At 40.9% G+C, this 23,401-nt stretch overlaps 1 long non-coding RNA gene across 1 annotated transcript; it reads right to left on the reverse strand.

Moving 5' to 3' along the window:
• Nucleotides 1–1,050: 1,050 nt before the first annotated feature.
• Nucleotides 1,051–8,381, reverse strand: LOC110285293. The gene is made up of 3 exons (XR_002377046.1): nt 8,282–8,381; nt 3,930–4,000; nt 1,051–1,400 (listed from the first exon to the last, which is right to left on the reverse strand). It is a non-coding gene; the product is annotated as an uncharacterized LOC110285293 (long non-coding RNA).
• Between the last annotated feature and the right edge of the window lie 15,020 nt (nt 8,382–23,401).

Consider the following 23,401-nt stretch of genomic DNA (forward strand, 5'->3'; position numbering starts at 1 on the left):
TGAGAGCTCGGAGGCTGCATTGGCCTTTCAGGCTTTTGCCACAGTGAAGGACCGCTGCCACCTGTGGACAGCCTCTGGCATTGCCGACAACGCCCACGTGCTGCAGTTCAAACGGAACGTGCTGAATGCTCACACTACTCACCAGCCATGCCACAGTGCAGCCTGGTAGTTCTGGCCACCTAATTTCTCCACAGTAGGTGTTTCGTGAGTGGGACTTCTCCACTAGTTAATCACCATCCTTTAGCTGAAAGGCAGAATATGGTTGTTGAGCATCAGCATAAAAAAAACACAGAGAAGCCGTCAGCGGCTGAAAACCTTCAAGAGCCAAATAAATACTATAGATGAGAATGAGTGGCGGGTTTGTACATTGCAGGACTCGGAGCCCACCTAGAGGCATTCGGTTAAAAAAATTGTTGGCTTTAAAGCTTCTTAAAATTAATTTCTTAATTATCAATCATTAGAAAGACTAATCCATCAGGCAATCTGGCAAGACGCATGTGGAGCCATACTTTTACTGTCGTCTTGGAAATCAGGGAATGGACATGCAAGGTGCCAGGTGATGTCTGAGTACCCAGGAACCAAGGTCTGTCCACACTTTATTCAATCAGCCAACATGCATCATTAAAACACAGTGTGCTTACTTTACTTGAGGTAGAAACTCCATATTGATGCACAAGTTGGAAAAATACATATTAAACAAGTGATTAGAAAGGCAGGGTTATATTTGAGATAAATCTGTGAAATATGGACATCTGAGCAACCATAAAAGAACTACAGTGAACTTCCATAAAACTCATGTGGATGTAAGTCATGTGACTATTTTAGACACAACTGCGCATCTCTTAATGGTGGGAATATATCATAAGAAGCATCATTAGGCAGCGTTTGCTATCATGAGACTACCAGATCATAATTTGTTCATACAAGGATGAAGGTAGCTCTGACACAACTGGAGAGTATAATAACCCTTTGGGACCACGGCTGTTAACATGGCCTGTTGCTAATTGAAACACCTTGGTGTGGTGCTAGGAGAGAAAAACTTCTCAAATTAAAATTTAAACAATAACTTTATGTGTTCTTATCATTGATACATTGACTCAATTCTTGAGGAAAGAGTTTGTCCTAAACTTAACTGCTGCATCCTTTTCAAGAATTATCCTCATGCAGGCATAAGAAGGAAACCATAGCTTGAAGAAGGCATTTTCAAAGGCTTTTCCATTTTGAAAGCAAGACTCCTTTGGTTCACTCTGACACTGAGTGATCAGTGACTGTGGTTTTCTGCACCCACTGAAATTTCTAGGGAAAACAGCCCTTTTGAAGGCCTGGCTCTCAGCTGCGAAATTTTCTTCCCAGGAGCTCCTAGTGGTTTTCAGAGATTCTATGCTGGCACTTTCTTGAACCTATGGACAGAGAGCAACAACGCTTTTCAGACATTGACTAGGACAAATGTTTTTCTTGACATTGTTTTCAGGTAGTCTGTTTCCTGAAAAGGCAAGCCCTTACTTGTGAAATAATGTTCCAAAGATGGCACACATCCTTTTATACACTGGCAAGACTGGAGATGTCGGAGATGTCAGAGCATCCACCTGGGGATGAGTGTGAAAGATGCCATTGTCAGATAGCCAGATCGGAGAAGTAAGAATTTTTTCTTTTAAATCAGTGAAGTATCCTCACCCTGTGACCTGATGTGGTCTTCAGAGTAAGAACCTTTCCCTAGGAGGAAGTATTAAGGATAGACTAGAAAACTAAGAAGTTATGTAGAAGATAAGGAGGAAAACTGTGGACCTGACCACAGCAAGACTGGATTCCAGGGCAGATAGCTGGGTAGCTCATTAGCGCACCAAGCTGTGGTCATCTAAAGAGTCTCTAGACTAATCATGAACGGGTGCCCTTTGCAGTCTCAGGTTTACACAGAGGTGCTTATCCTCCTTGAGGTATGTAGGCATTCCTCTTTCACTAAAGTCAGGGTTTCTGAACGTAACAGAGACTGATAACAGCACTGGTCTGGTTGTCTTGGGTATTTTTTAATGTGTGCTTATAGCTATATTGCAAACTGGCAGTGACAGTTTTTCAAATTTCCTAACACTTCATGTGCGAGGTAGTGACTCACACAGTGTGGGTCGCAGCATAGACCGGGGAATATGGGCTAAAGCTAAAACTCTTTTAACAAATTCTCACCAGACCCAAGAGGTTGCCTTGTGAAATTACTGACCAGAGAAAACCCAGAGAGAGACTGAAACCAGAGAGCAGCCAAGGATAGACCATGCATACCTTCTAAAACACCAATTTTACTTACCCAGAAGAAGCAAAGTTTAATTAACACTCTAAAGATTTTAAGACAGTGTTTATTAACAGAAAATGAAGCGCACTTCACACTAGGTAGCAATTTACCTGGTAAGAGGAGGAAAGCTCTCATCTTTCAGGCATGGACGTGTGTCTTACTCCCCCTAAAGTAAGATTGGTACCTACTGGAGGGTTGGAACCATGTGAAAGTCAGTGCTGCTGCACTACGGAGGAGGATTCAGGGAACACAGTGGGAGACCGGTGCTCAGAACCACACAATCTGCGCTCTTGGGTAACAATTCGGTCTTTAGTTTAATATAATTGTAGGATTTGTAAAGGGCTTTGCAGGGAAAACAACATTGTAACGTTAGCATTTTCCCTCTGGTTCCAAAGCAGGTGGATTGTTGTTGGGAACAAGGCAAAGGTTTTCATTCATGCAGCAACCTGGATTCCAGACACCCATGAGCCTGCTTGCAGGTGTGTCTTAGAAAGCTCACCGTGGAGATACTAGTGAGTCATGTGACACTTGGAGATTCTAGGGAACTGAAATCAACAAACTACACCAAAGTTAAAAATCTAGACACTACCAGGGCCCAGTGAAATGCAGCTATACCACTTGCTTAATTAGTTTCTTCCTACTTTTTTTTGACTATTGAGTAAGAGAATAAACAACAAAATTAGAAGGAGAACAGAAGAAAAAATGTTCCCTTTTAAGTGAGAAGAGATGAGCTCAGCCTGTACGGGGTGACTGACCAAGATGATGATGCACATCATCATATGGGGATGCACACATGTCTTCATGCTTACACAGAAGGCATCTTACGTACTGAGTCATCTTCTTAGGCCTTTCTTTCGATTCTTAACAACAAAACTCGTTCGATAGAAACACATGCTACCCATTTTGAATTCGTTACCTAAGCATTCCAATGAAGTAACGATTATTGAATGACAGCGATGAAAGTTAGTGCTACCATAGCACTTGCTCATTTAGTTATCCTCACAGAAGCAGGGGAGGCACTGACAGGACATTTTTACACAGTGGGAAATTGAAGCTCAGGGAAGTTGAGGATTTTCTCCAAGGCCTCCCCAGCCTGTTAGAAATGGTAGAGCTGGAATCTGACTTTAGAATTCCCATGCTAAGCCACTGTTCATATCACACTTTTCAACCAATGCTGTTTGAAAAGCCAGCTGATGAGATAGCATACGATATAGTCATATATGTGCTATTTTACTTTTCAACATTTTCACAAACCTCTGTATCTGGGTCACCCTGATATAAAAATATGGGAGATTTTTTTTGAAACCGAATCCTACTTTATGGTACTATATGAGTTAAGTTTAAAAGCAACCAGATGTTCTCAAAGCATGTGAAACTCAGATTCACTCTGTCCTAGATGGCATTTGGAACATACGCATAACTCTTTTCAAATATGATTTTTATCTAAATGGTATCCCTTAAAACTTCATCTTAACACCCCAAATGATCCCCAGCTGTTAGGGTAGATTGGACCCTGCTGAGCTTGTTTCCCAACAGGACCTATATTCCACCATAAATATTCATTATGCCATGCTCTTGATACCCATGGACAGTCAGGGTCCGTTTAGTCAGCTCCCCTCAGCTGGGATTAGCATCTTTCACCTATTACCTGGCTTCTGAATTACAGCTCAGCTTCGCCATGCTCTGCATTTTCTGTACTTCTGCAGCTATCTGAGAAGCCTGAAGAAAACACGAAGTGTTAAAAGAAAAGTCTAATCCCAGGAAGTTGGCCCAGGGAGGATACAAAATCAATTTTTAAGATACAGTATCTTATTCAAACTTTACACCAGACCGGAGCGAAACTACTGTTTTCTTACTTTGCCAGGGTTTCTAGGCAACAACAAGGCCTCTGTAAGAGGCCCAAGGATTTTTCATGGGGTCAGAAGTGGGTGTGCAGGAGAGAAGTGAAGAGTGGCTCTTAGCACAGACAGCACATGACTAGCTAGGAAGAAGATGTTTCCTCCCATGATTTATGTTTGACTGTGTTTAGAGCTCAGGAAATTTGTTTTGTTTTGGGGGACAAAATTTAGGGATTGAGGGGAGTCAGGAGAAGTGTGAAATTTCTGATCTCCCATTTTTTTGGGGCTACTCAAAGAAAATTACTATTCACATAAGCCATATTTATAACATACCCTATGTGCTTCTGACCTCATATAAACCCAAATCCAGAGAATCTGAGAATTTACCTAGTCCATGTGAGTTGACCTTTGACTTAGATGTGGGTCCTTATGCCAGTTTGGCACTAATCAATTGTACTTGGATATAATATTTACCTCCTGGAAATACACTTTTGCACTTGTGAAGTAGGGGGGAAACTGTCAGTCATAATGGCTTCTTGTGAAGCAATATAAGAAGTATAGGAAGAATCCTAAGCATAGACATAAGTAAGAACGGAGGGCCCTTCCTCCCCTCCACAGAGACTAGGAGAAGAAATGAACAGCAGAGAGTGAAGGGCGGCTGAATTTTTAAATTTTCTCATCACCATGACAAACAAGTTAAGGGAAGAGAGGTTTCTTGTGATTCATGGAGTTTAACCAATTATGGTGGGCAACAAGAGCTGGAAGCTGCTGGTCATACGGCAGACAGAGAGTGAAGTACTTGGGCTATAAAGTAAAGAACGGGGCTAGAACCTTCAAAACCTATTTGTAAGGACCTGTTCTAGCCAACAGGGTCCTAGATTTCAAATGTCCAAAACCTTTCCCAACAGTGGGAACAAGTTCTGGGGGACAAGTTTGAACACATGAGCCTTTGGGGGAGTAATTCAAAAGCAGACCACAACAGTGGCCTTCATGTAGTTGGGTGCAGTGGTCATCTTTTTCTATGTCACATTCCAGAACAGTAAGTCTTGGCCATGAAATTCTATAAAGGTTTCTGCCCCAGTGGGTGTGACTTGAGCAAATCATCTAACCTCTCTGAACTCAGATTTCTAACGATAGTAAGACCTGCCACATAAGATGCCCACAGAGAGTAAATGGGATTGGCTTACTTCAGTGTTGGTACAATAAACTCAACTTATATCTGTGTTATGAGTGTTTCCCAGAGATGTGGCTAGCAGGTCACACTTGATCCCCATCACATGTACACCCCTACAGATGCTTAACTTCACCAAGATGAAAGGCACTTGGGTGGGACCTTAGCAACTGTGTTGAGTGTTCATTGAGTGTAGAGACTATCATTGAGGGATTGGAAGGTTTTTCTTTTTATGTCTTGTTCATGCCTATATTTTCAAGGATAATCCGTGAGTTTCTTTCTGAGAGGCAAATACATCTGGAAGGTGTGTCTGTACATTCCAAGGTGTGCATGTAGAAAAGTCATTCTTTTAAATATTAAATGGTGTTTAATGTATTTGGTACTTTGTTTTGTTTCTCATTCTAGCTCTTACCTAAGAGCTGCCTTTGTTTCAATACCAGGTGTCCTCAGATGTTCCATGCAATTTTCAGATGTGTTTGAGTGCACTTGGGACATTTTTTTCAACTTTCTGTGTTTCTAGTTACTTCATATTAGTCCTCTGCGGGATTTATTTGTGGTTGTACCACCTTGGTGTCCATCCTGGTGGGCTAGTTATTGATCATTGCTTAGATAGAGCCCATTGTCATAGTTATGACTGTCATTTTGATTTGATTATGATTAATTTAGCTGAGAGTTAACAATAATTTTTCAAGTGGCTGGACATAGCAACTTGGTGCTCCTGGCAGCAAGGGGTAGACATCCTGTGACCCTTCCCTGCACATTGTCACACTGTCATTTCTTTACCTCAGTACTTATTTGGATAGAGGGAGAAATACTGCCATGTGCCCTCATGGTTGAGAGTTGGGACAGAGGTTGAATTCTTGGGAAAGTCTGGGCCTGAGAAGAGCTTTTTCTTTCCAAGGTCAGAGATCAGAATGTGGCAAGGTGACAGTGTCCTCAGCTGTGCTTGGAATTCAGCACTGGCCTGGCCAGTGGGGGATCTGTATGTCTGGGAGTTCTTCAAGCATTATCACCCCGGCACTACTGTGGGATGCTCTTCAGGAAGCCTCCCTTGCTGTCCACATGCTCAGGAACAGGAGAGGGAGAACTGGATAGAAATAGTGGCTGTGGCTGACGAAAGTCTTCGTGTTGGGCCTGGAAAGCACTGAGAGACCTTGAGGAAGCTTCTCTACTCTTCTGAGTACAGTGACAGCGAAAGCAGGCAGCTGGAACTATTGAACATGGATTCCCAGTTCCCTTTCATGAGCCTAATTTTTAATAATAAAACACATCTTGGTGGGGAGTGTGGTCTGTATTACCATTAGCATTTTTCGGGTAACCAGTTGGCCAGAAATGCGTTCTGGGGTCAGGCTATAGAATCAATAGCCCCAAACAAATTTCATTACTGTATTTGTAATTAATTTTTTTGGGGGGGGGTGGTAACAAAGAAGGTGAACTCAGACTTGCATAGCATTTTGCTTTTGATTAGATTTGCATTTGACTTTATTTCTTAAGGACTTTTCAAATGATGGAACAAATCATTCTAATAACATGCTGTGTTGGTGATCTGAATGCCATGCCAAAATGTAGCTGTTAGTTAAAATGTGTTTAGTTTAAAAAACTATTCCTATCTGTTCATTTTTCAAACTGTGTAATTGTTAGGATAAAATCAGAGAGCACATGCAAGTATCTACCACAATGAAGCCCATATAATTAGTAGTTCACTATATCTAGGTACCATAAAGGGACATTGCTTTATATTTCTAATACAGGCAGGATCTCAGGAGAGGGCATTGTGCTCTTAACATGAAAACCTTTGATAAGATTTGGGTGACAGTGTCTGGCTATACAGGAAACTCTGAATGTCTGTTACAAATAAATGCACTGTGCTGAATTTGGTGGCCATGTATCTAAGGGCCTTTCTACCCTAAGACCGTTCTTCAGAAACTGCTCCCACTTATGACTTTTGATGATGGAAAGGCCCAAGAAGCCCTGCTATTCCATGACTCATTCTTGTGTTTATAAAAGACTTGATGAGGAATGATCATATGACTGAAATTGGTTCAATCATTCCATTTCCCTAGGGGCTTAACTTTGAGCCAACTGAAGGGATGGCATATGCCAGTGTCTCTGTCTCCCCACTCCCAAATACTCTGAGACAAGTGTCTAAGTGCAGCAGTGTGTTAAAGAGAAGATGTCAATGAACATCAGTTGGGATGTGGTAAAGTGAGAAGGAAAGAAAAAGATAGCAACAAGACTCACCTACCTCATCAACAAAGGAACCATTTTGGAGCACAGTTCTGTTACAGGGACTGGAGTAGTCAGTGTGGAATGTGTGCTAAGTTATTCCAAGGAAGTTGAGGTATTTATTGGTCAACTGGGGATGGTTGTGGGCTAAGAGCAGCTCCCTGGAGAGGCTAATTCACATGTCCTTCTTGTGGACTAAGAAGACCAAAAGGCCAGGGATGCCACTGGGGAAAAGAGCCACAAGTGGTGGCAAGGCACACTGGGCTGCCTGTGTGGAACTCCTAAGGGCTGTGGAGGAATGCAGAGAGCACCACAGAGCCATTTATACAGAAGGCTAAGCATAAAGTTTTAGACCTTGTGTTAGCCAATGGCTAGTCTCCAGGTAGAAGTAAAGAGTGTAATAAGCATATAGAGATTAAGAGAGAAGAGAGGAAGGCACACAGTTCTGAAAATGATGTAAGGACAGTCTGTCAGGGAGATACTCCATTCTTGCCAGTCTCTGTTATATTATACTTTTCTGTTAGTAGATGACATGAAGATATCTGACTGTCCCTTTTCATCTGGCTAACTTGATTATCAGTCACTCTTTTGCTGTGACAGAGTGTATTTTTCAAAAGTGGCTACCGCAATATTTTCAGGCTGATATGTTTTTGTGACCTTATGAAGTTGACAGTCTGGGGTGGGCTTCTTTACCTTCTTTCTAGGAGTTTATAGCCTTTAGAACTACTTTTGAGGGAACAACATGATGAAGGAGATACTGGATACCTTTAGTTTTTGCTGTTGTTGGTTGGTAGTGTCGAATTGAACCCAGGACCTGGTGCATTGTAGGCAAGTGCTCTTCCACGGACTCCAGGACCTGTTTTATGAGCTCTCATGCTAACTCACAAGAGGCCTGGATTCTGTCTGGCTCTCTTTCTTAGGATGCCTACCATTAGAATGTAGCCAACATGTTGTGAGAATGTTCTGCATTCACAGAGAGCTCAATCATGGCAGAATTCCAGCTGAGGTCCTCACCAGCAGCTCATCAATTCCTACATGTGTGAATGACCCAACTTGGTCATTGTGACACCCATTAACCTGGGCTACTTGCTAATACTATGGGAAACCAAACCAAAACATTCCATCTAACTGGAGCCCATTTGCAGATCTGAAATAAAAACAAATCCGGTTTCTTCTTTCTTTTAAGTAAGTCTTAGGGTTGCCTGTTACACAGCCCTCAATCAACAAGTAACTAGAACGTAGGTAATATAACCATGCAGGTTTATATAATGCCTTGCCAGTGTTTTGGGGTAGCACCGGTGCCTAGTTAGGTAGAACTCGTATATTAGCAATTTAGGTTCTTTTCTCTCCTCTGAGCACATCAACACAATTTCAGTTCTCCAGGGGGATTTTTTTTGTAACCCTTCCTGGTTGGTAGCACTGAACCCAGATCAGCAAACTCTCCTCCACTTGGGAACACTATATCATCTTCACTCTCTGCACACTGGTGAGAGAGACACCCAGCAGGGTCTGCCATTGCTGTGCCAAAGTTCATCAGAGCTATGGTTTTTACAGGTTCAGTTAATTAATTTCTGCCTAGATCTTGGGATCTGAGTGCCATCCGTCCTTTACGGATGAAAGGTGAGAAATTCAGGAGGTTCAAATCACTTGCTCAAGGTGGCAGAGTCAACTAACAGAATTGGAACTCCTAACTGTGTGATGGCCAACCCTCCATGCTCTTTTGTGGGGTCCTCATCTTGGTCTCCTGGTCTTCAAGTGACTTGGTACTGCCACTCACTGTCACCCCATATTGTGCCACATTTGTGGTCTCTCATCTAAAGGCAGGTTCATGATCTTTGCAGTGGTGGGAAAGTGTTTTCTGTTACATTGATATGGTACCACAACTCACACTTATGCTTTTGGTTTATGAGAAAATACTTTGAGAGAATAAAAGTCTATAGCATCATAAATTGGTGTATTCTACATACACATGTATGTTGTGTGTACACACATATGTAATAATGTATATGTGTTCTATCAGTATAAATATAAGATTCTGCATATAGGTTATATATAAAATTGCTTGATATAAAATTATATACAATTTTATTCATGCCTATTTAATTATATGAAATACATACTTGTAACAGGTATAAGAGAACTTATACCATTTACCTGTGGTACTCTATTGTAATAAATAATATAGAGTTTCTATGTCATAAAATTATCATTATTCATTTCACCTATTCAACATTTATTGATTGTTTAATTTTCTTTTTCTTTCCTCTTCTTTCTAACTCTCTTTCTTTCCCTCCCTCATATTCCCTCCTTGTCTGTGTCTCTTGGAAGTGTTACTCAGGGCCTTCTGCATGCTATGTAGGTATGAGATCACAAATCTACCTCTCCAGCCTGACTACTTGATTTTTAAACCTTGAACACTCTTGAACTAATAATAACAACAGAAAAGTCACAATGGCATACGGAGTTTACTATACCTTTTCCCACCTCCCAAGAAAGTCAATATTGTACACATAAAGTTAACATTGGTGTATTACCAGTACTGAAAATACACACCATATTTAAATTTTATTCATTTTCTACTAATATCCCCCTTTCTGATCTAGGATCTACTCCACTATGGCACATTGCACTTGACCATTGAATTGTCTTAGTCTTGTATAGTATGTGACAAATTACATTTTTAGTCTTTCCGTGTTTTTGAACTTATGAAGCATACTGGACAGGCAGTTTTGAAGGATGAGTTTTAGTTGGGGTTGCCACTTGCACTTTCATGAGTAGAATGGGGTTATGGTTTCTCTGGAAGAAGAACCATAGAGGTAAGAACTTCCCTGTCCTTCCACAGCAGCACAGCCAGGGCACATGGCCTTGACAGGGCTCACCTCTGATGATGTTGACCTTGATGGCCTGGTTGAGTTACTACCAGGTTTCCTCTGAGTCTAATCACTGTCTTTGCTGTCTCATGTACTGTTGCTGTGAGTTACTAAGTTCAGCCTATTTTCCAGGAGAAAGTTCTACCTCCTAGAGAGAGGAGTAGGACAGACTGACCTTTTGTGGCAGTGGGGAAGTGTGGTACCATGGTGGAGTGATCTACAGATATGTGGGCATTGGAAGGCTTTGGGCTTACAGAAACACTCTCGGGCCTGAGTCACCTATACTTTTGATTTCTTCATCATGGGATGTTGCGGATAGCCCTGAGGCTAATTATATTTGATGTTAATTCTGTTCTCCTGTGAGTGGCTGTGAACAAGGAAGGAGTCAGCACTTAGGTGATTTCCTGTAAACCGGCTTCCCACCTTAATTTGTAAAATAAAGGAGAGCTGGTGATTGGGCAGATAAAGGGAAAGTGGAGGGGAGAGAAATTTGGGAGAGAGAAGAAGGAGAAAATAGAAGAGGGAGAGGATGCAGAGGAGGAGGAAGAAGAAGAAGAAAAGTGGAGCAGAAGCTCATGACCTGGAGAAACCACAAGATCTAAGGGGTCTCATAGATGTGGAAGATGGTAGATTAGCAGATCTGCCCAATCTAGGCACACAGCATGTATTCATATTAACTGAGTCATGTTTTCATTGCCGGGGCATATTTGGGTTGGAGATTTACCTCAACAATGGGAAACATACACAGTAATGTCCACTTTTGTTTGCTCCATTATCAAGCCAACATGTGCCTCTTCTAAACAGCCTCTTCTTGTTCCTCTAAGAATGAGATCAGAATCACTTTTGCCTGTGAAGTTCTGAAATTTATAATGTTTCTGCATGGAGAATATGAAGTATTGTTATTCTAATGTATAGAGAGTCCCTTTCCTCTGAAAGTCAATATATCTTTTATATCTGTTAATATCTCTGAGAAGGTAGAAACTATTGTAAAAACTGTACACTACAAACATTAAAACATCTAAGTATATTTAAACACATTGGGATGAATTCAATACAATGTACATTTATATGAACATATGAAATTCATCAGTATAAAATTATAAGTATTATAAATGTTATAGTAATAATCCTCATGTAAATACACGTGTTGAGCAGTGTACATGTGTGTGTGTATGTGCATGCATGTGTATGTGTGTGTGCATGTGTTTGTGTGTGTATGCATATATATACAAATATATATATATATATATATGTGTGTGTGTGTGTGTATGCTTATGAATATATGTGTGCAAGGATGTATGTATAGAGGCTAGAGGTCAATATCAAATGTCTTCCACCTTATTGTTTTTTTGAGACAGGGTCTCTCCCAGAATTTGGGGCTCCCTGAGAGAGCTGGATTAGCTGGCCTAGAAGCTCCAGGCCTCTGCCTATCTCCTGTACTGAGATTATAGGTATATGTCACCATACCTCCTCCTCCTCCTCCTCTTCTTCTTCTTCTTCTTCTTCTTCTTCTTCTTCTTCTTCTTCTTCTTCTTCTTCTTCTTCTTCTTCTTCTTCTTCTTCTTCTTCTTCTTCTTCTTCTTCTTCTTCTTCTTCTTCTTCTTCTTGATGTTTAGCAGCAAGTGCTTCCCTCACAGATCCATCCCTTCAGACCTACAGTTGACACCTCACCATCTTGACAAAGACTATCCATGAGAGAATCATTACAGTTCTCATTTTACAAGCTAAAACCAGTTGTGGTTACCAGGGAAGAAGATGCCTATCCCAAGGCAACAGGGAACAAACCTGGAATTTAAACTTAAGGCTCTTTGATTGTGAAATGCAAACCTGCTAAATGTTTACATGTTGGCTGATTAAAATTGGGCAGGAAAAAAATAGTTTCAAAGATTGGACTAGGTATAGTTTTTTTGTTTTTTTTTGTTTTTGTTTTTTGTTTTTGTTTTTTTAAATCACACAGCCACTAAGGATTGAAGATGACAGATGCTCTGCTTGGGTAAACAACTACTACTACTTCAAGACAATAAAAACCTCAGACACACTCACATGGATGCGGGAAGACGGTAGATAAACCTGAGATCTTCTAGGCTGAGTCTCAGCCAGGGCTCTTTCTTGGTGTCATAGATGCAGTGTTACGTCATCTCATAGCTATCATATAGAAAGTGATCCGCCCCCATCCCCAGTCCCATCTCACCAAGGAAAGAGAGAATGAGATTTCCCAGGTTACCTGTCTATATCACAGAGTGGAGAAACCAAACTCAACACACAACTGAAGTTCCAAGTAATAACCCAAAGTTAACATTGGAGAGGGAAATTGGTAGAAACCAACCCTGAAGGGAAGGTTGCTTATCCTGGGAGATGACACGGAGTCTATGACACTGTGTGAATGTGACTTGGTTTTCACTCTGTGACCCTTCACTTCATGCTATGGATACTTCAAGTTGCTTGTTATTTGGAGACATCCACAGTGAAAACGAGATGATGCCTTGATATTGCTATGGACCGCTCTTCCCACCTCCCCACAGAAACAGTGTGCATACGGCAGTGTTCCTTGGTTTGGGGTGTATCACTCCTTTTGTAATTTTGTGTGACATAAAGATATCACCTGAAGCTTAATTACTTTCAAATGGCCCAGGACCATGTGACTAGAAACCCTAACAAGGTTGTTGCACAAATATGGAAACCTTGGTCTGAGGAGTGAGTAGAATCCCCGGGGCTCAGAGCCTCTCTCACGTTGTCTTCTTTACCCAGTGTCCACAGCCCTTCTGTGGCATGACAGCATCGGGCCTGATAATGCCTGCTTCACCAGGGAACTCCGAGTCTCCAGTCTGAATCACGGGTGAGGATGCCTGGTGACGTTTTTTCCATTTCCCTTCTTTCTTACTTAGTTTAAACTGCCAATCATTTTAAAACTCGATAGCCATTGAGCGACATGGCAAACCCCCATCTGTCCCTGCCTGGCCAGGTTTACCCTGGGAGCTGCTCAGACTACTGCTGGAAGAAAAGTTGAGTGGCCAGACATGTTGTCAGCCACCCTTCAGAGCAAAGCTGGCCTTAAGGCTGCTTATGAACCTCCCTGGGCTGCTGAAGTTCCATGCAGACTGGTTGCTGCCAATCTGTCAACGAAGCACAGGCCTTTCAGTTTAGCCATGGTGAGGTGTGTGTAACTGAGCCCAGAGGACAAACACATGAAGCTATGCGTGTCTGCGCCCTCCTAGACACCCAGCCACACCCCCCTCCTTCCCTGACTTAATTCTGAGATTTGAGAGTGAAAACAGAACCCCCATCCCTCTTTCTTTCTCTTCCTTAATCCTTAGTGAAGGATTACTGTCTGTCAGCCTTTCTTCCCCATGTGTAAACAACACCAGCCTTTTCATTTTAAGCCTTGACTTGGGGAACAAACCAGTTCTCCTTTGCACTTTCAGGCTGGTTTGGAAAGTGTTATTAGACTTCAGGTTACACTCAGCAAGCCCATGCCCAGTCGGTTGAAAGGGTACTCAGGGCTCACCCCTGTTTCTCAGCTCTGAGCTCATTGATTTTCTACAGCTTCTTTTGTTACTGCTGAGATGGGGGCAGGGAAGACTTGGATTAATAAAGGCATGAAATAAAATACATGTGTAAAGTGCAGTAAATAACAAGCCAGGGTGTGGGCTGAGGAGCGCAGAGTTGAGGAAGCTTGCTGTAGAACAGTTGAAGCCTCTGTGGTCCCAGTTGTGGTTCCGTTGGGAAGCCGTGGTGTAGACACTTCAAGCAATTCACCCAGGACATTTGGTGATGGATTTACAAATGAAAAGTCATGCGTGAGAAATTAATTTCCAGGTGTGCATGGCCATTTCATTTAAATGCCTTTTCCACTGGCTAATGTTGCCATAGGCAACCTTTTTCTAATGTAACGAATGTATCTTTGGTGTCACTCAGTGAGGCGATCTGGAGTCAGTGAAACCTGGAGTACAACACTTACTTGCCTAGAGCAAAGGCTCTCTTGAAAGAGTTTTGGTTTTGTTTTTTGTTTGTTTGGGGTTTTTTTGTCCTGAAAGCAAGAGGCATTAAAATTTTTAAGAAAAATGTCAAAAAACTTGGTGGTAGTAATGCATTACAGAAATAATTATTAACTGGAAATGTAAAAAAGTGTCATTGTTTTTATCTAAAGAGATTTGATGAAAACATATGATGAAGGGTGGTCGGTCACTTGGTCTCCTGGTGTCATGGAGGTTGGTGATCAGTGCTACTACAGAGCAGTGATGAGGAGACTAAGCTCTGATGGAATTATCCCAAGGCGTTAGGGCAGGATCCCAGACTCTGGTACTAAGTCTATACCTGGTGATGTCCAAATCGGTAGGTCAAACCCTCGTACTGTACAAGTTAAATCAGTGAGCTGACTTGGATGGCTTTTAGTATTCTTATTTTACTTATAAAATCTATCTGGTTCCTCATCACAGACTTGATGAGCATTTATCAAAAGCAGAACACACTGAGCAAATGGTTTTTAATTGTTGGAAACTTTGGGGTTCTAGGTCCTACCAGAGGCTACAGGTTCTACTGTTCAGTAATTTTCCATGACTGATTCTCAATCCTCAGCAGTGTCTGGATCCCACCCACAGATGGGCAGACAAATGATGCAATCGTCCTCAGTGCTTGACCCAATGGTGGACTGATCCAACAGGAGCCTATGTGTTCCATAAGTCCGGACAGACTGCCGTGGTTAATTCTTAATTGTTTGATAAAGCCAAGAGTTACTTGGGAGGAGGGATTCTCAATTTAAGAATTGCTGAGATCAGATTGGCTTGTAGCCATGCCTATGGAAAGATGTCTTGATGGTTGATTGATGTGGGAGGGCCCAGCCCACTTATGTTCCACACTGAGTAAGTGGTCCTTGGTTATATAAGAAAGCTGGCCGAGCTTGAACCAGAAGAGAGCAAGCCAATAGTCAGCATTCCTCAGCAGTCTCTGCCTCAGTTCCTGCCTTGAATTCAAGTCTTGAGTGTCTCAGTGATGGGCTGTTATGTAGAAGTGTAAGCTGAAATAATCCCTTTTATCTCTAAAATGATTTTGTAGATATGTACTCACCCACACACACACATACACATACACAATGGAATCACAAACTAGAGCACACATGAACAAACTTCCAAGTGAGATTCAGATGATCTGGTAAGTTGGGGAAAATACTAGCAGCTTAGGCAGAGACAGGGCCAGTGGAAAAGGCCTCTTGTTTGTACAGGCAAGTGGCCTAGTAGCCATTAAGTAATGTGTGTTTCTTTCCCCATTTTGATGTTTCATGGAGAGAGACTATACATCTCATTTAAGAATTGTATTTATGCTGGACGTGGTGGTGCACACCTTTAATCCCAGCACTCGGGAGGCAGAGGCAGGCTGATTTCTGAGTTCGAGGCCAGCCTGGTCCACAGAGTGAGTTCCAGGATAGCCAGGACTGCACAGAGAAACCCTGTCTCAAAAAAAAAAAAAAGAATTGTATTTATTTGTGTGTGTGTGCGTGTGTGTGTGTGTGTATGTGCGTGTGTGTCTCTCTCTGTGTGTGTGTCTGTGTGTGTATGCTGTATCTGAGTGTGATTGTATGGATGTGAGTACAGGTGCCCACAGAGATCAGAAGAGAGTGTTTAAACATCTTGGAGCTAGAGTTACAGGTAGTTGTGAGCCTCCAGGCATAGGTGCTTGGAACTGAACTTAGGTGCCCTAGAAGAGCAGCAAGCTGTCTTAGCTGCATAGCCATCTCTCCATCGCCCAACATATTCTTTTGGCTGGTGTTTTTCAGCTTTGCTCTTTACTCTGTCTGTTTATGTTTTGTATAGAAAAATTCCAATCCTAAAGGAGAATATAAAACACCCAACAGAGCATGAGGAAAGTCCAAGCACACATGTAAACCCATACACATGCTGCTCATCATAGAGAATATCTTACTACGTAGAATCCTGATCACATTAACAGTGACCAAAAGATTTGTGCAACCCAAACCGGAATGAATGTAATTGCAAAGGCATGTGGTTCTCTGTGATGATAACTAGAAACATGAAGACTGTTCCAGACTAATAATTATAGAAGTTCAACACTGTTTTGAATACCTGTAATGTTGTGTTATTCCTACAACAAGCAAGTAAAAGTTTAAACGGGCATGCAATGAGTTCTAAGGACATTCATTTGCAAACAAGTAGCAAAGGAACTCTTTGGAGTCTTAAACTATGTGGCCTGTGATCCCTATTAAAAGGTGACCTGTCCCTGAATAAGATGTGACTTGTTTTGTTTTGTAGTCAGAGAATAAGAAGTCAGGGGATGCTACTGCTAGAAATCTGTCACATAACTCTGTAAGAGTTTGTCCTCTAGTAGATGCTGACAGAATCTCAGCTCTCACTTGCCTTGTTTTAAGGATATAGTGTGTGTATAAAGCAAGAATTTTCCAGTTTTTAGTCACAGGGGAGGGTACCCTGGTAGCTTATGCCTATGAGAGATGCCCAGGTAGCATGACAGGATAAAACTAGACTGTAATAAGAAAATCAAATGTAGATGTGGACTCAAATATTTTTATTGTTACCAAGCTACAGCACAAGAATGTAACATGATATAAATATGCAAATATTTTAAGTTTAAATAGAAAAATACAAATTGAAAAATAGAAACACTGAATCTTTCAACACAGCATCCTTTATATGCATATTAAACCCATATGCCTTTTCTCGTTTTTCCTGAAATGTGGCCTTTTCAATCTATCTTTTATTTTACTCCACTTGATATAGATGCAGGTTTAGAGAAATAACTTCCTACCACAAGGGGAAAAAATGGGCTAGTCTGCTAAATGGTACCTGGTATAAAACCCAGAATCAGGCAGGAAGCAGGTCTGTGGTGGGGTGTTTGGTGGCCTGCAGAGCCTCTGCTCCCTCCAAAGTGGGCAGCCATTACTCAACTCCAGACAATTGTTGACATTTGCTGACATACAGGAATGTGGGCCCTGGGTTACCCAATGAAAGCTAGGCGTCTGTACTTTTAGTAAAATTCTCTCTGTTTTAAAACACATTTGAAGCCTGTCTGGGGCAAGGAGATGGCATTTGTGAACTGCCATTTTGCTTTGTTTGGCCTGTTCCAGGAATGGGCAAACTATGCAAGTTTTGATGGAACAAAGCTATGCACAGTTGTTTATGTATCAACTAAGGCTCCTTTTCTGCTATAGAAGTGGAGTTCATGGTTACCACAGAGATGTCATGGTCTACAAATACTACAGTATATCTGGTCTAGACCTGTTACCATTTGAATGTGAAATGTTTCAGACCAAGTTCATGTGTTTTAACATGCTTGTGGCTTGTTATGGAAGGTTGTTAAACCTTTTGAATAAGGGTCTATGTGACAGTGTAGGAGTGGAATAGCTAGTGAGCTCCTACTACCATTGAATGTACCAGAGCTCCAAAATAAGAGTCTTTCTCCCTTAAGTTACTCCTTATCAGAACTTGCTCACAGTGATGTACTAACCCAAGACCCTTGCTTGAAAGACTTTTGATTCCTGGTCTAGTAAAACCTTTAGCTTATAGAGAGCCTCTTCTTGTTTTAAAGTGAAAATCTGCCTTCCTGTGACTTCCATTTATTGGCCTTGTGGCTGTCTGCGATCACCTTTGGGCATACACAGCAGACATTTGAACCATTTTCTGGATAGTTAACTTTAAGGCCATCCAGGATGGATAGGACATTTTTCAGGTCCAAACATCTTTACTTGTATTAGGCGTGACTTTTTGAATAAATGGTAGATTTGGGATAATCTGAGACGCTATATATTATACAGAAAGTGAATGGAGCCTGCTGGTAATTTATTGACCCAAAAAGTGCCACAGAAGTAGTTAGTAGGAATCCTGGATATATTAGTGCAGAGGAAGGGAATTCACACAGTCAGTCTGAATTCTTCATGGCTTTTAGACATATTGTTTGTTCTGTTGCATTCCACAGAGTGAAAAGTTTTTTGTACTTCCTGGTCTCTCCATCTCAAATCCTACTTCCCACCTCATACTCAGAGTGCGTCATTAGTTTTGTCCATCTTCAAGTGACATTTTAAGCTTGTTCCTCCCTTTGTATCCCCAAATTAAGTCTTTTCCTGTTTAACACATGTGCCCCCATTTCTTTACAACATGTCAATTGTTTTGGATTTTACTATAATATTTCTGGCTTAAAAACAATTTCCCAGACCAATTCTAGAAATTACCCTTTAGAACATATAGTCCATTTGTCAAATTTCTACTATTAATTGGTAGGAGTCTTCATAATTTAATCTATTGAATAATTTATGTTTTTCTCTGTTGGAATATGAGTGTTTTAGGGACAGAATATTTTTTAATCATTTTAGTCTCATTCAAATCATAGGCACTCAGAAATATTTAGAGAATGAATAAACTGTACATCAGCAGTAGTTTGGTACTATAAAAATTGTTTGATGAATGATCTTCTGAAGTTCACTTACAGCATCTAAAAAGAATTCCTTCTTACTTTCAGAGGAGGCTGAAGTAAATAAAAGTGTTCCTGCTTAGTAATCATTCAATATTTCTCTATTTCGTAAGAAGATACCTGTTGCAGGAAATATTAAGAAAGAATGGCAGATTCTTGCACTATGCCCAGCTACTCTCTACCCCAGTGGGCTGGCCAGCCATGCACTGGTGGGCAATGGCCCTCCTGTTTTTATCTCATTGAGACTTTCTGTCCTGGCGCTCCCTATATGTCTCTACCCAACTCGTTATATTCCCTTGGTGGGTCGCTGCCACACCAGCCCTGTGGAATGACCACCCATCTCGCGGTTATCTGTCACAATTCTCAGTAACCTGGTGAAATCAAAACTCTAGAAGCTGATAATTAATGAGTCAGGTTTATATACAAATAAGTTATCAATTCACAAGAGGCCCACACAATAATTTCAGAGCCAATTGATAACGATACAAGCTGCCACCTAGAGTAGACAAGTTATCTCAATTATTCTATCCCTATATGATATTATATCCCTATATGATATTATAGCTATCTGTGGCTATTTCAAACCACACAGAATCTGAATCGTCCTGTTCATCCTCCATTTTCCTCCTTTTCTCACTTCCTTCTCTTCTGTCCCCATCTCTGAAACTCTATACTTCACTTTCCTTTTCCCTGTCCAATCACAGGCTTCTTGTTGTATTAATATTCAAGGTGATTGGACATGGAAAATTCTGCTATAGAGACCTTTTGGACCTTTTAATCATTTAGGTGCACCTAAATCATTATGTACTAATACATTGATTGTTAACTAAATAGGGCAAATATTTTCTATATGCTGCTTTGTTGGCACAAAACTCACATCGGCAAATATCCTGATCTGCCGTCTGTCTAGCAGATGAAAATCAGAAGTGACACTAGGGATCCTCCATTGTATTTTACAGATGAGGGTACCAAAAGTCCAGAGGACTTTCAGAAGGCCACACAACCAATTAGCTGCATAGCCAGAAGAACAGTGAGGTAGTCACATTCCATCTTTGGTGCATTTGATTGGTATATATCATGCCTTCACCTCTTTTGATGACTGGTTCATTTTATAAGTGCTGGTGTGGAAGAGAAAGTCTTGTGTCTGCATAATAGCACTATATACTTTGTAATGTTCATTATACATATTATAATCTTACCATGATAAAAATTAAACAATTACTAATAGTTTATTTTTCCCAATTTAAGAAATTATTAACTATAATCTTGGACAGCAGTAATGATGTGACCAGAATTGCACAAACAGAGTATGTCAAAATGGACTTTGAAATCTACATCTTTCCTAGTGTTTTATAATATCTACCTATCCTTGTTCTTCTATTAATGTGGGCTCTGAAAGTTTAGGCTGAGTTCAGTGGTTAACAAAGATGTAAATACTAAGCATTTTGTGACTTTAAGTATTTCTTAGCAAATTATTATGCATTGCTCTCTCTCAGAGTTTTCACTATTAATTCATATAATCTTTGATAACATTTTACTGTGTAGCTGATGCATATACACATTTTAATGTTGTACCAACTTACACTCAGAGGAATTAAGCAATTGTCTAAAAACAACAGGTAGTGAGGAGTAAGCTGACATTTGGAGCCAGAAAACATGGCTTTAGAACCCATTCCTAACAAGTAGGACCAGCCTGCTTCTCTTCTAGTCTAAAGCCCTGTAGACAAAGCAGTGGCTGCCTTATGTAGACTGAGCTTAACCCCTGTAAAACTTGAACCAGTAGGTCACTGTATTCATTACTTTTCTCATTTTTTTGTGTGAGTAAATATTTGACAAGAAACAACTTAAGAGGAAGGATTTTTTTGTGGCTCATGATTTCACAGAGAGACTCCATGCTATCAAGTCATGGAAATCCTCCTGGAGAGGGCATTGAGCACAGTGTGTCTAGAGTCTGGAAACTAAGAGGTATGGTGCTTAGCTTGCTGGGACCCCAGGCCATGGAATTGTGCTTCTGGCATTGGGGATAGATCTTTCTTCCTAGAGAGAAAATCTCCAGAAATCCATCACAGACATACCCAATGGGGAGTGTTCTAGGGACATGGTAGAAATCTAGGCCACAGGGTCCTTGTTTCTCCCCTATTGCTACATTGGCCTTTGGAGGAGAAAAACCTTTACCCATCAGTAATTGGCTCGTTTTCAAGGAAAGGCATGCTTAGCTGCAGAGAGAGTGAAATACTAGTCTACACTGGACCATGCTGACATGTAACCAACCAATCTATATAATTATGGTGAGGCACTCCATATCACAGTTTGATGCCAAAGACCTGGTTAATTATGATTACCATGCCATTTGCATATCTCCCATTGTTTACCCACCTCATTGTTTATCAGGTCAGAGAAGATTTAGATGTCTGAGACCTTCCTTGCACTAAAGAGACTGAGGAGAAGGGAGGTCATGTTGAGACTTTGGTGTTCATAGATGAGGAAGAAAGACACAACACCTGGAAATAGTGCCGTTTTTTGGACATTAGTGGGAAACTAAGTTCAACAGACTTTATTTAGTTAGCAAATACTGATTGGCTCTTATGTGCCAGGGCCTTAGACATTCAGTGTTGAGTACAATAGACATTGTCCTTACACGCATAGGACCAACATTTTGGGGGTGGGGGTCATGGCTACAGGAAAATTAATACATCAGTAGGATGTGTTTAAAGGATGAGAAACGAGTTGGAGAAAAGCAAAATGAAGGTCAGTGAGGATGGTCAGGGAGCCCTCCCTTACAGGTGACATCCGGGCATGAGCGTCTCAGGAGATATTCTCACGGCGGGATCTGCACTATGACTTGTCTCTTCCCTTCCTCGAATCTCTGCCATGTGTTCAATTTCCCAAGAGCCCCTTCCATTCTGGAGGGCGTGTCCGCTGATGTCTCTCCTTGGCCTGATTCCACCCATGAGGAAAGTGCTACAGTTAGCAGATGTCAGTGGAGATTATCTTGTGCCTTTGCTGAAATAACAACCCCTCTCTGTGTTGAAACCTCTTAGTCCAAGCTAAAAGAGATGAGTTTAGTTTGGCATGGCATGTTCCAAGTGAGCCCAATACTTCCTCTGTGAAGAACTCAGAGCCATCTGTTTAATCATCATCTTTTCTTGAATTCACATAGGGATTGATGTCATGCATTGGGATACAGTCTTTGACATTCACCAGTTCTCTTCTTTTGAAAATCTGGACAACATTTGTAAATTTGCAAGCTTCTGGATCAATGCCTTCACTCTCTGATCCCTCTAGAATCCCTGATGCTGGCTCCATGGCCATGTCTGCACATTCTTTTAATACCTTGGGATATTGATGCAGAGAATCTCAGCTCATTCATTGCAACTACCCAAACCCCTGTATCTGTCTTTGCCTTATCACTATTCTGTTAGTGTCCTTCTATATGTAGTTTCCTGGGTAGAAAAGTAATCCGGTTATAGCAAACTGTGAAAGACATGAAAGCAGAAAATAAATCACTCATAATTTTAACACCCAGCCAAGCTTCCTTAGTATTTTAGAATGTCTGCTTAGCTTTCCTGATACCACAGTCCTCCCTACATGTATAAATGCACATACAGATGTCCACATAACACATGCAAATATATACATACTCTTCAGCTTGTTTAATGAACTGGAATAGCTACACATAGTACATATTTTAATTGTGTTCCTTTTAACTTAAAATAAACGATCAGTATTAACCATTTCAGGATACAAATTGTTTTTCATGATAAAAACAATGGAAGGAAGATAAGAGGGAAGAATGCCTTTACTCTTGGCTGTAAGGCACTTATCTCAAAAGGAAGCAATGTACCACTTCTATATTTCCAGACTAAATGTAATTGAAGAAGTTACTCAGATAGTCTCTTCAGTGGTGGTGTATTTTCTGGGAGCAGTGTTGAAGGAAGAGCCCATTTTCCTATCTTTCCTGGAATGTCCAGAACTTGTGTCATCATTTTAGCAAGACCTCTAGAAAAGTTTGGATTGTGTAAAACTTTAGTTAGTGACAGTTAACATTGCCTACTTACACGGGTCTCCTGTAAATGTCTGCAGTGGGGTCCATACTTTCCAAAACCTTATGATAAAAGATGATTTTAATTTATTGAAAGTAGCATGCATCTTTCACTGCCAATAATGAATTATATATCTCATTAGGCACTGGAGACTTATAGGTTGGTAGCCGGTGAAGTGTATCAAACCCACCAGCAACCATTCATTCCGTTTCTGAGCTGGTAAAGAAATAATAGAATGTTGGCTATACTGGTGAATCTCCCAACTTCCTAGATTGCTTTACAGGTTTCCCTAAATGAGAACTTCCTGTTCAACACTACATGAATTAACACTGAGCTCTGCTATACATTCCTGTTCTGAATAGTCATCTCTCTCCAAATTGAGTATCTGGATGGAAAACTCTATGCTTCACCTAAGCTAAATTATCCCACTGAAAGAATTCATGGGCTTTTGAATTTGTGTATATTCTATACATTGCAGGACTATTATTCATGTTATAAAATAGCGGAATGGAAGGAAATTTTTTTGAGGAGGTGAGCAA

This window comes from Mus caroli, chromosome 19, assembly GCF_900094665.2.
Source record: "Mus caroli chromosome 19, CAROLI_EIJ_v1.1, whole genome shotgun sequence".
Taxonomy (NCBI): Eukaryota; Metazoa; Chordata; class Mammalia; order Rodentia; family Muridae; genus Mus; species Mus caroli.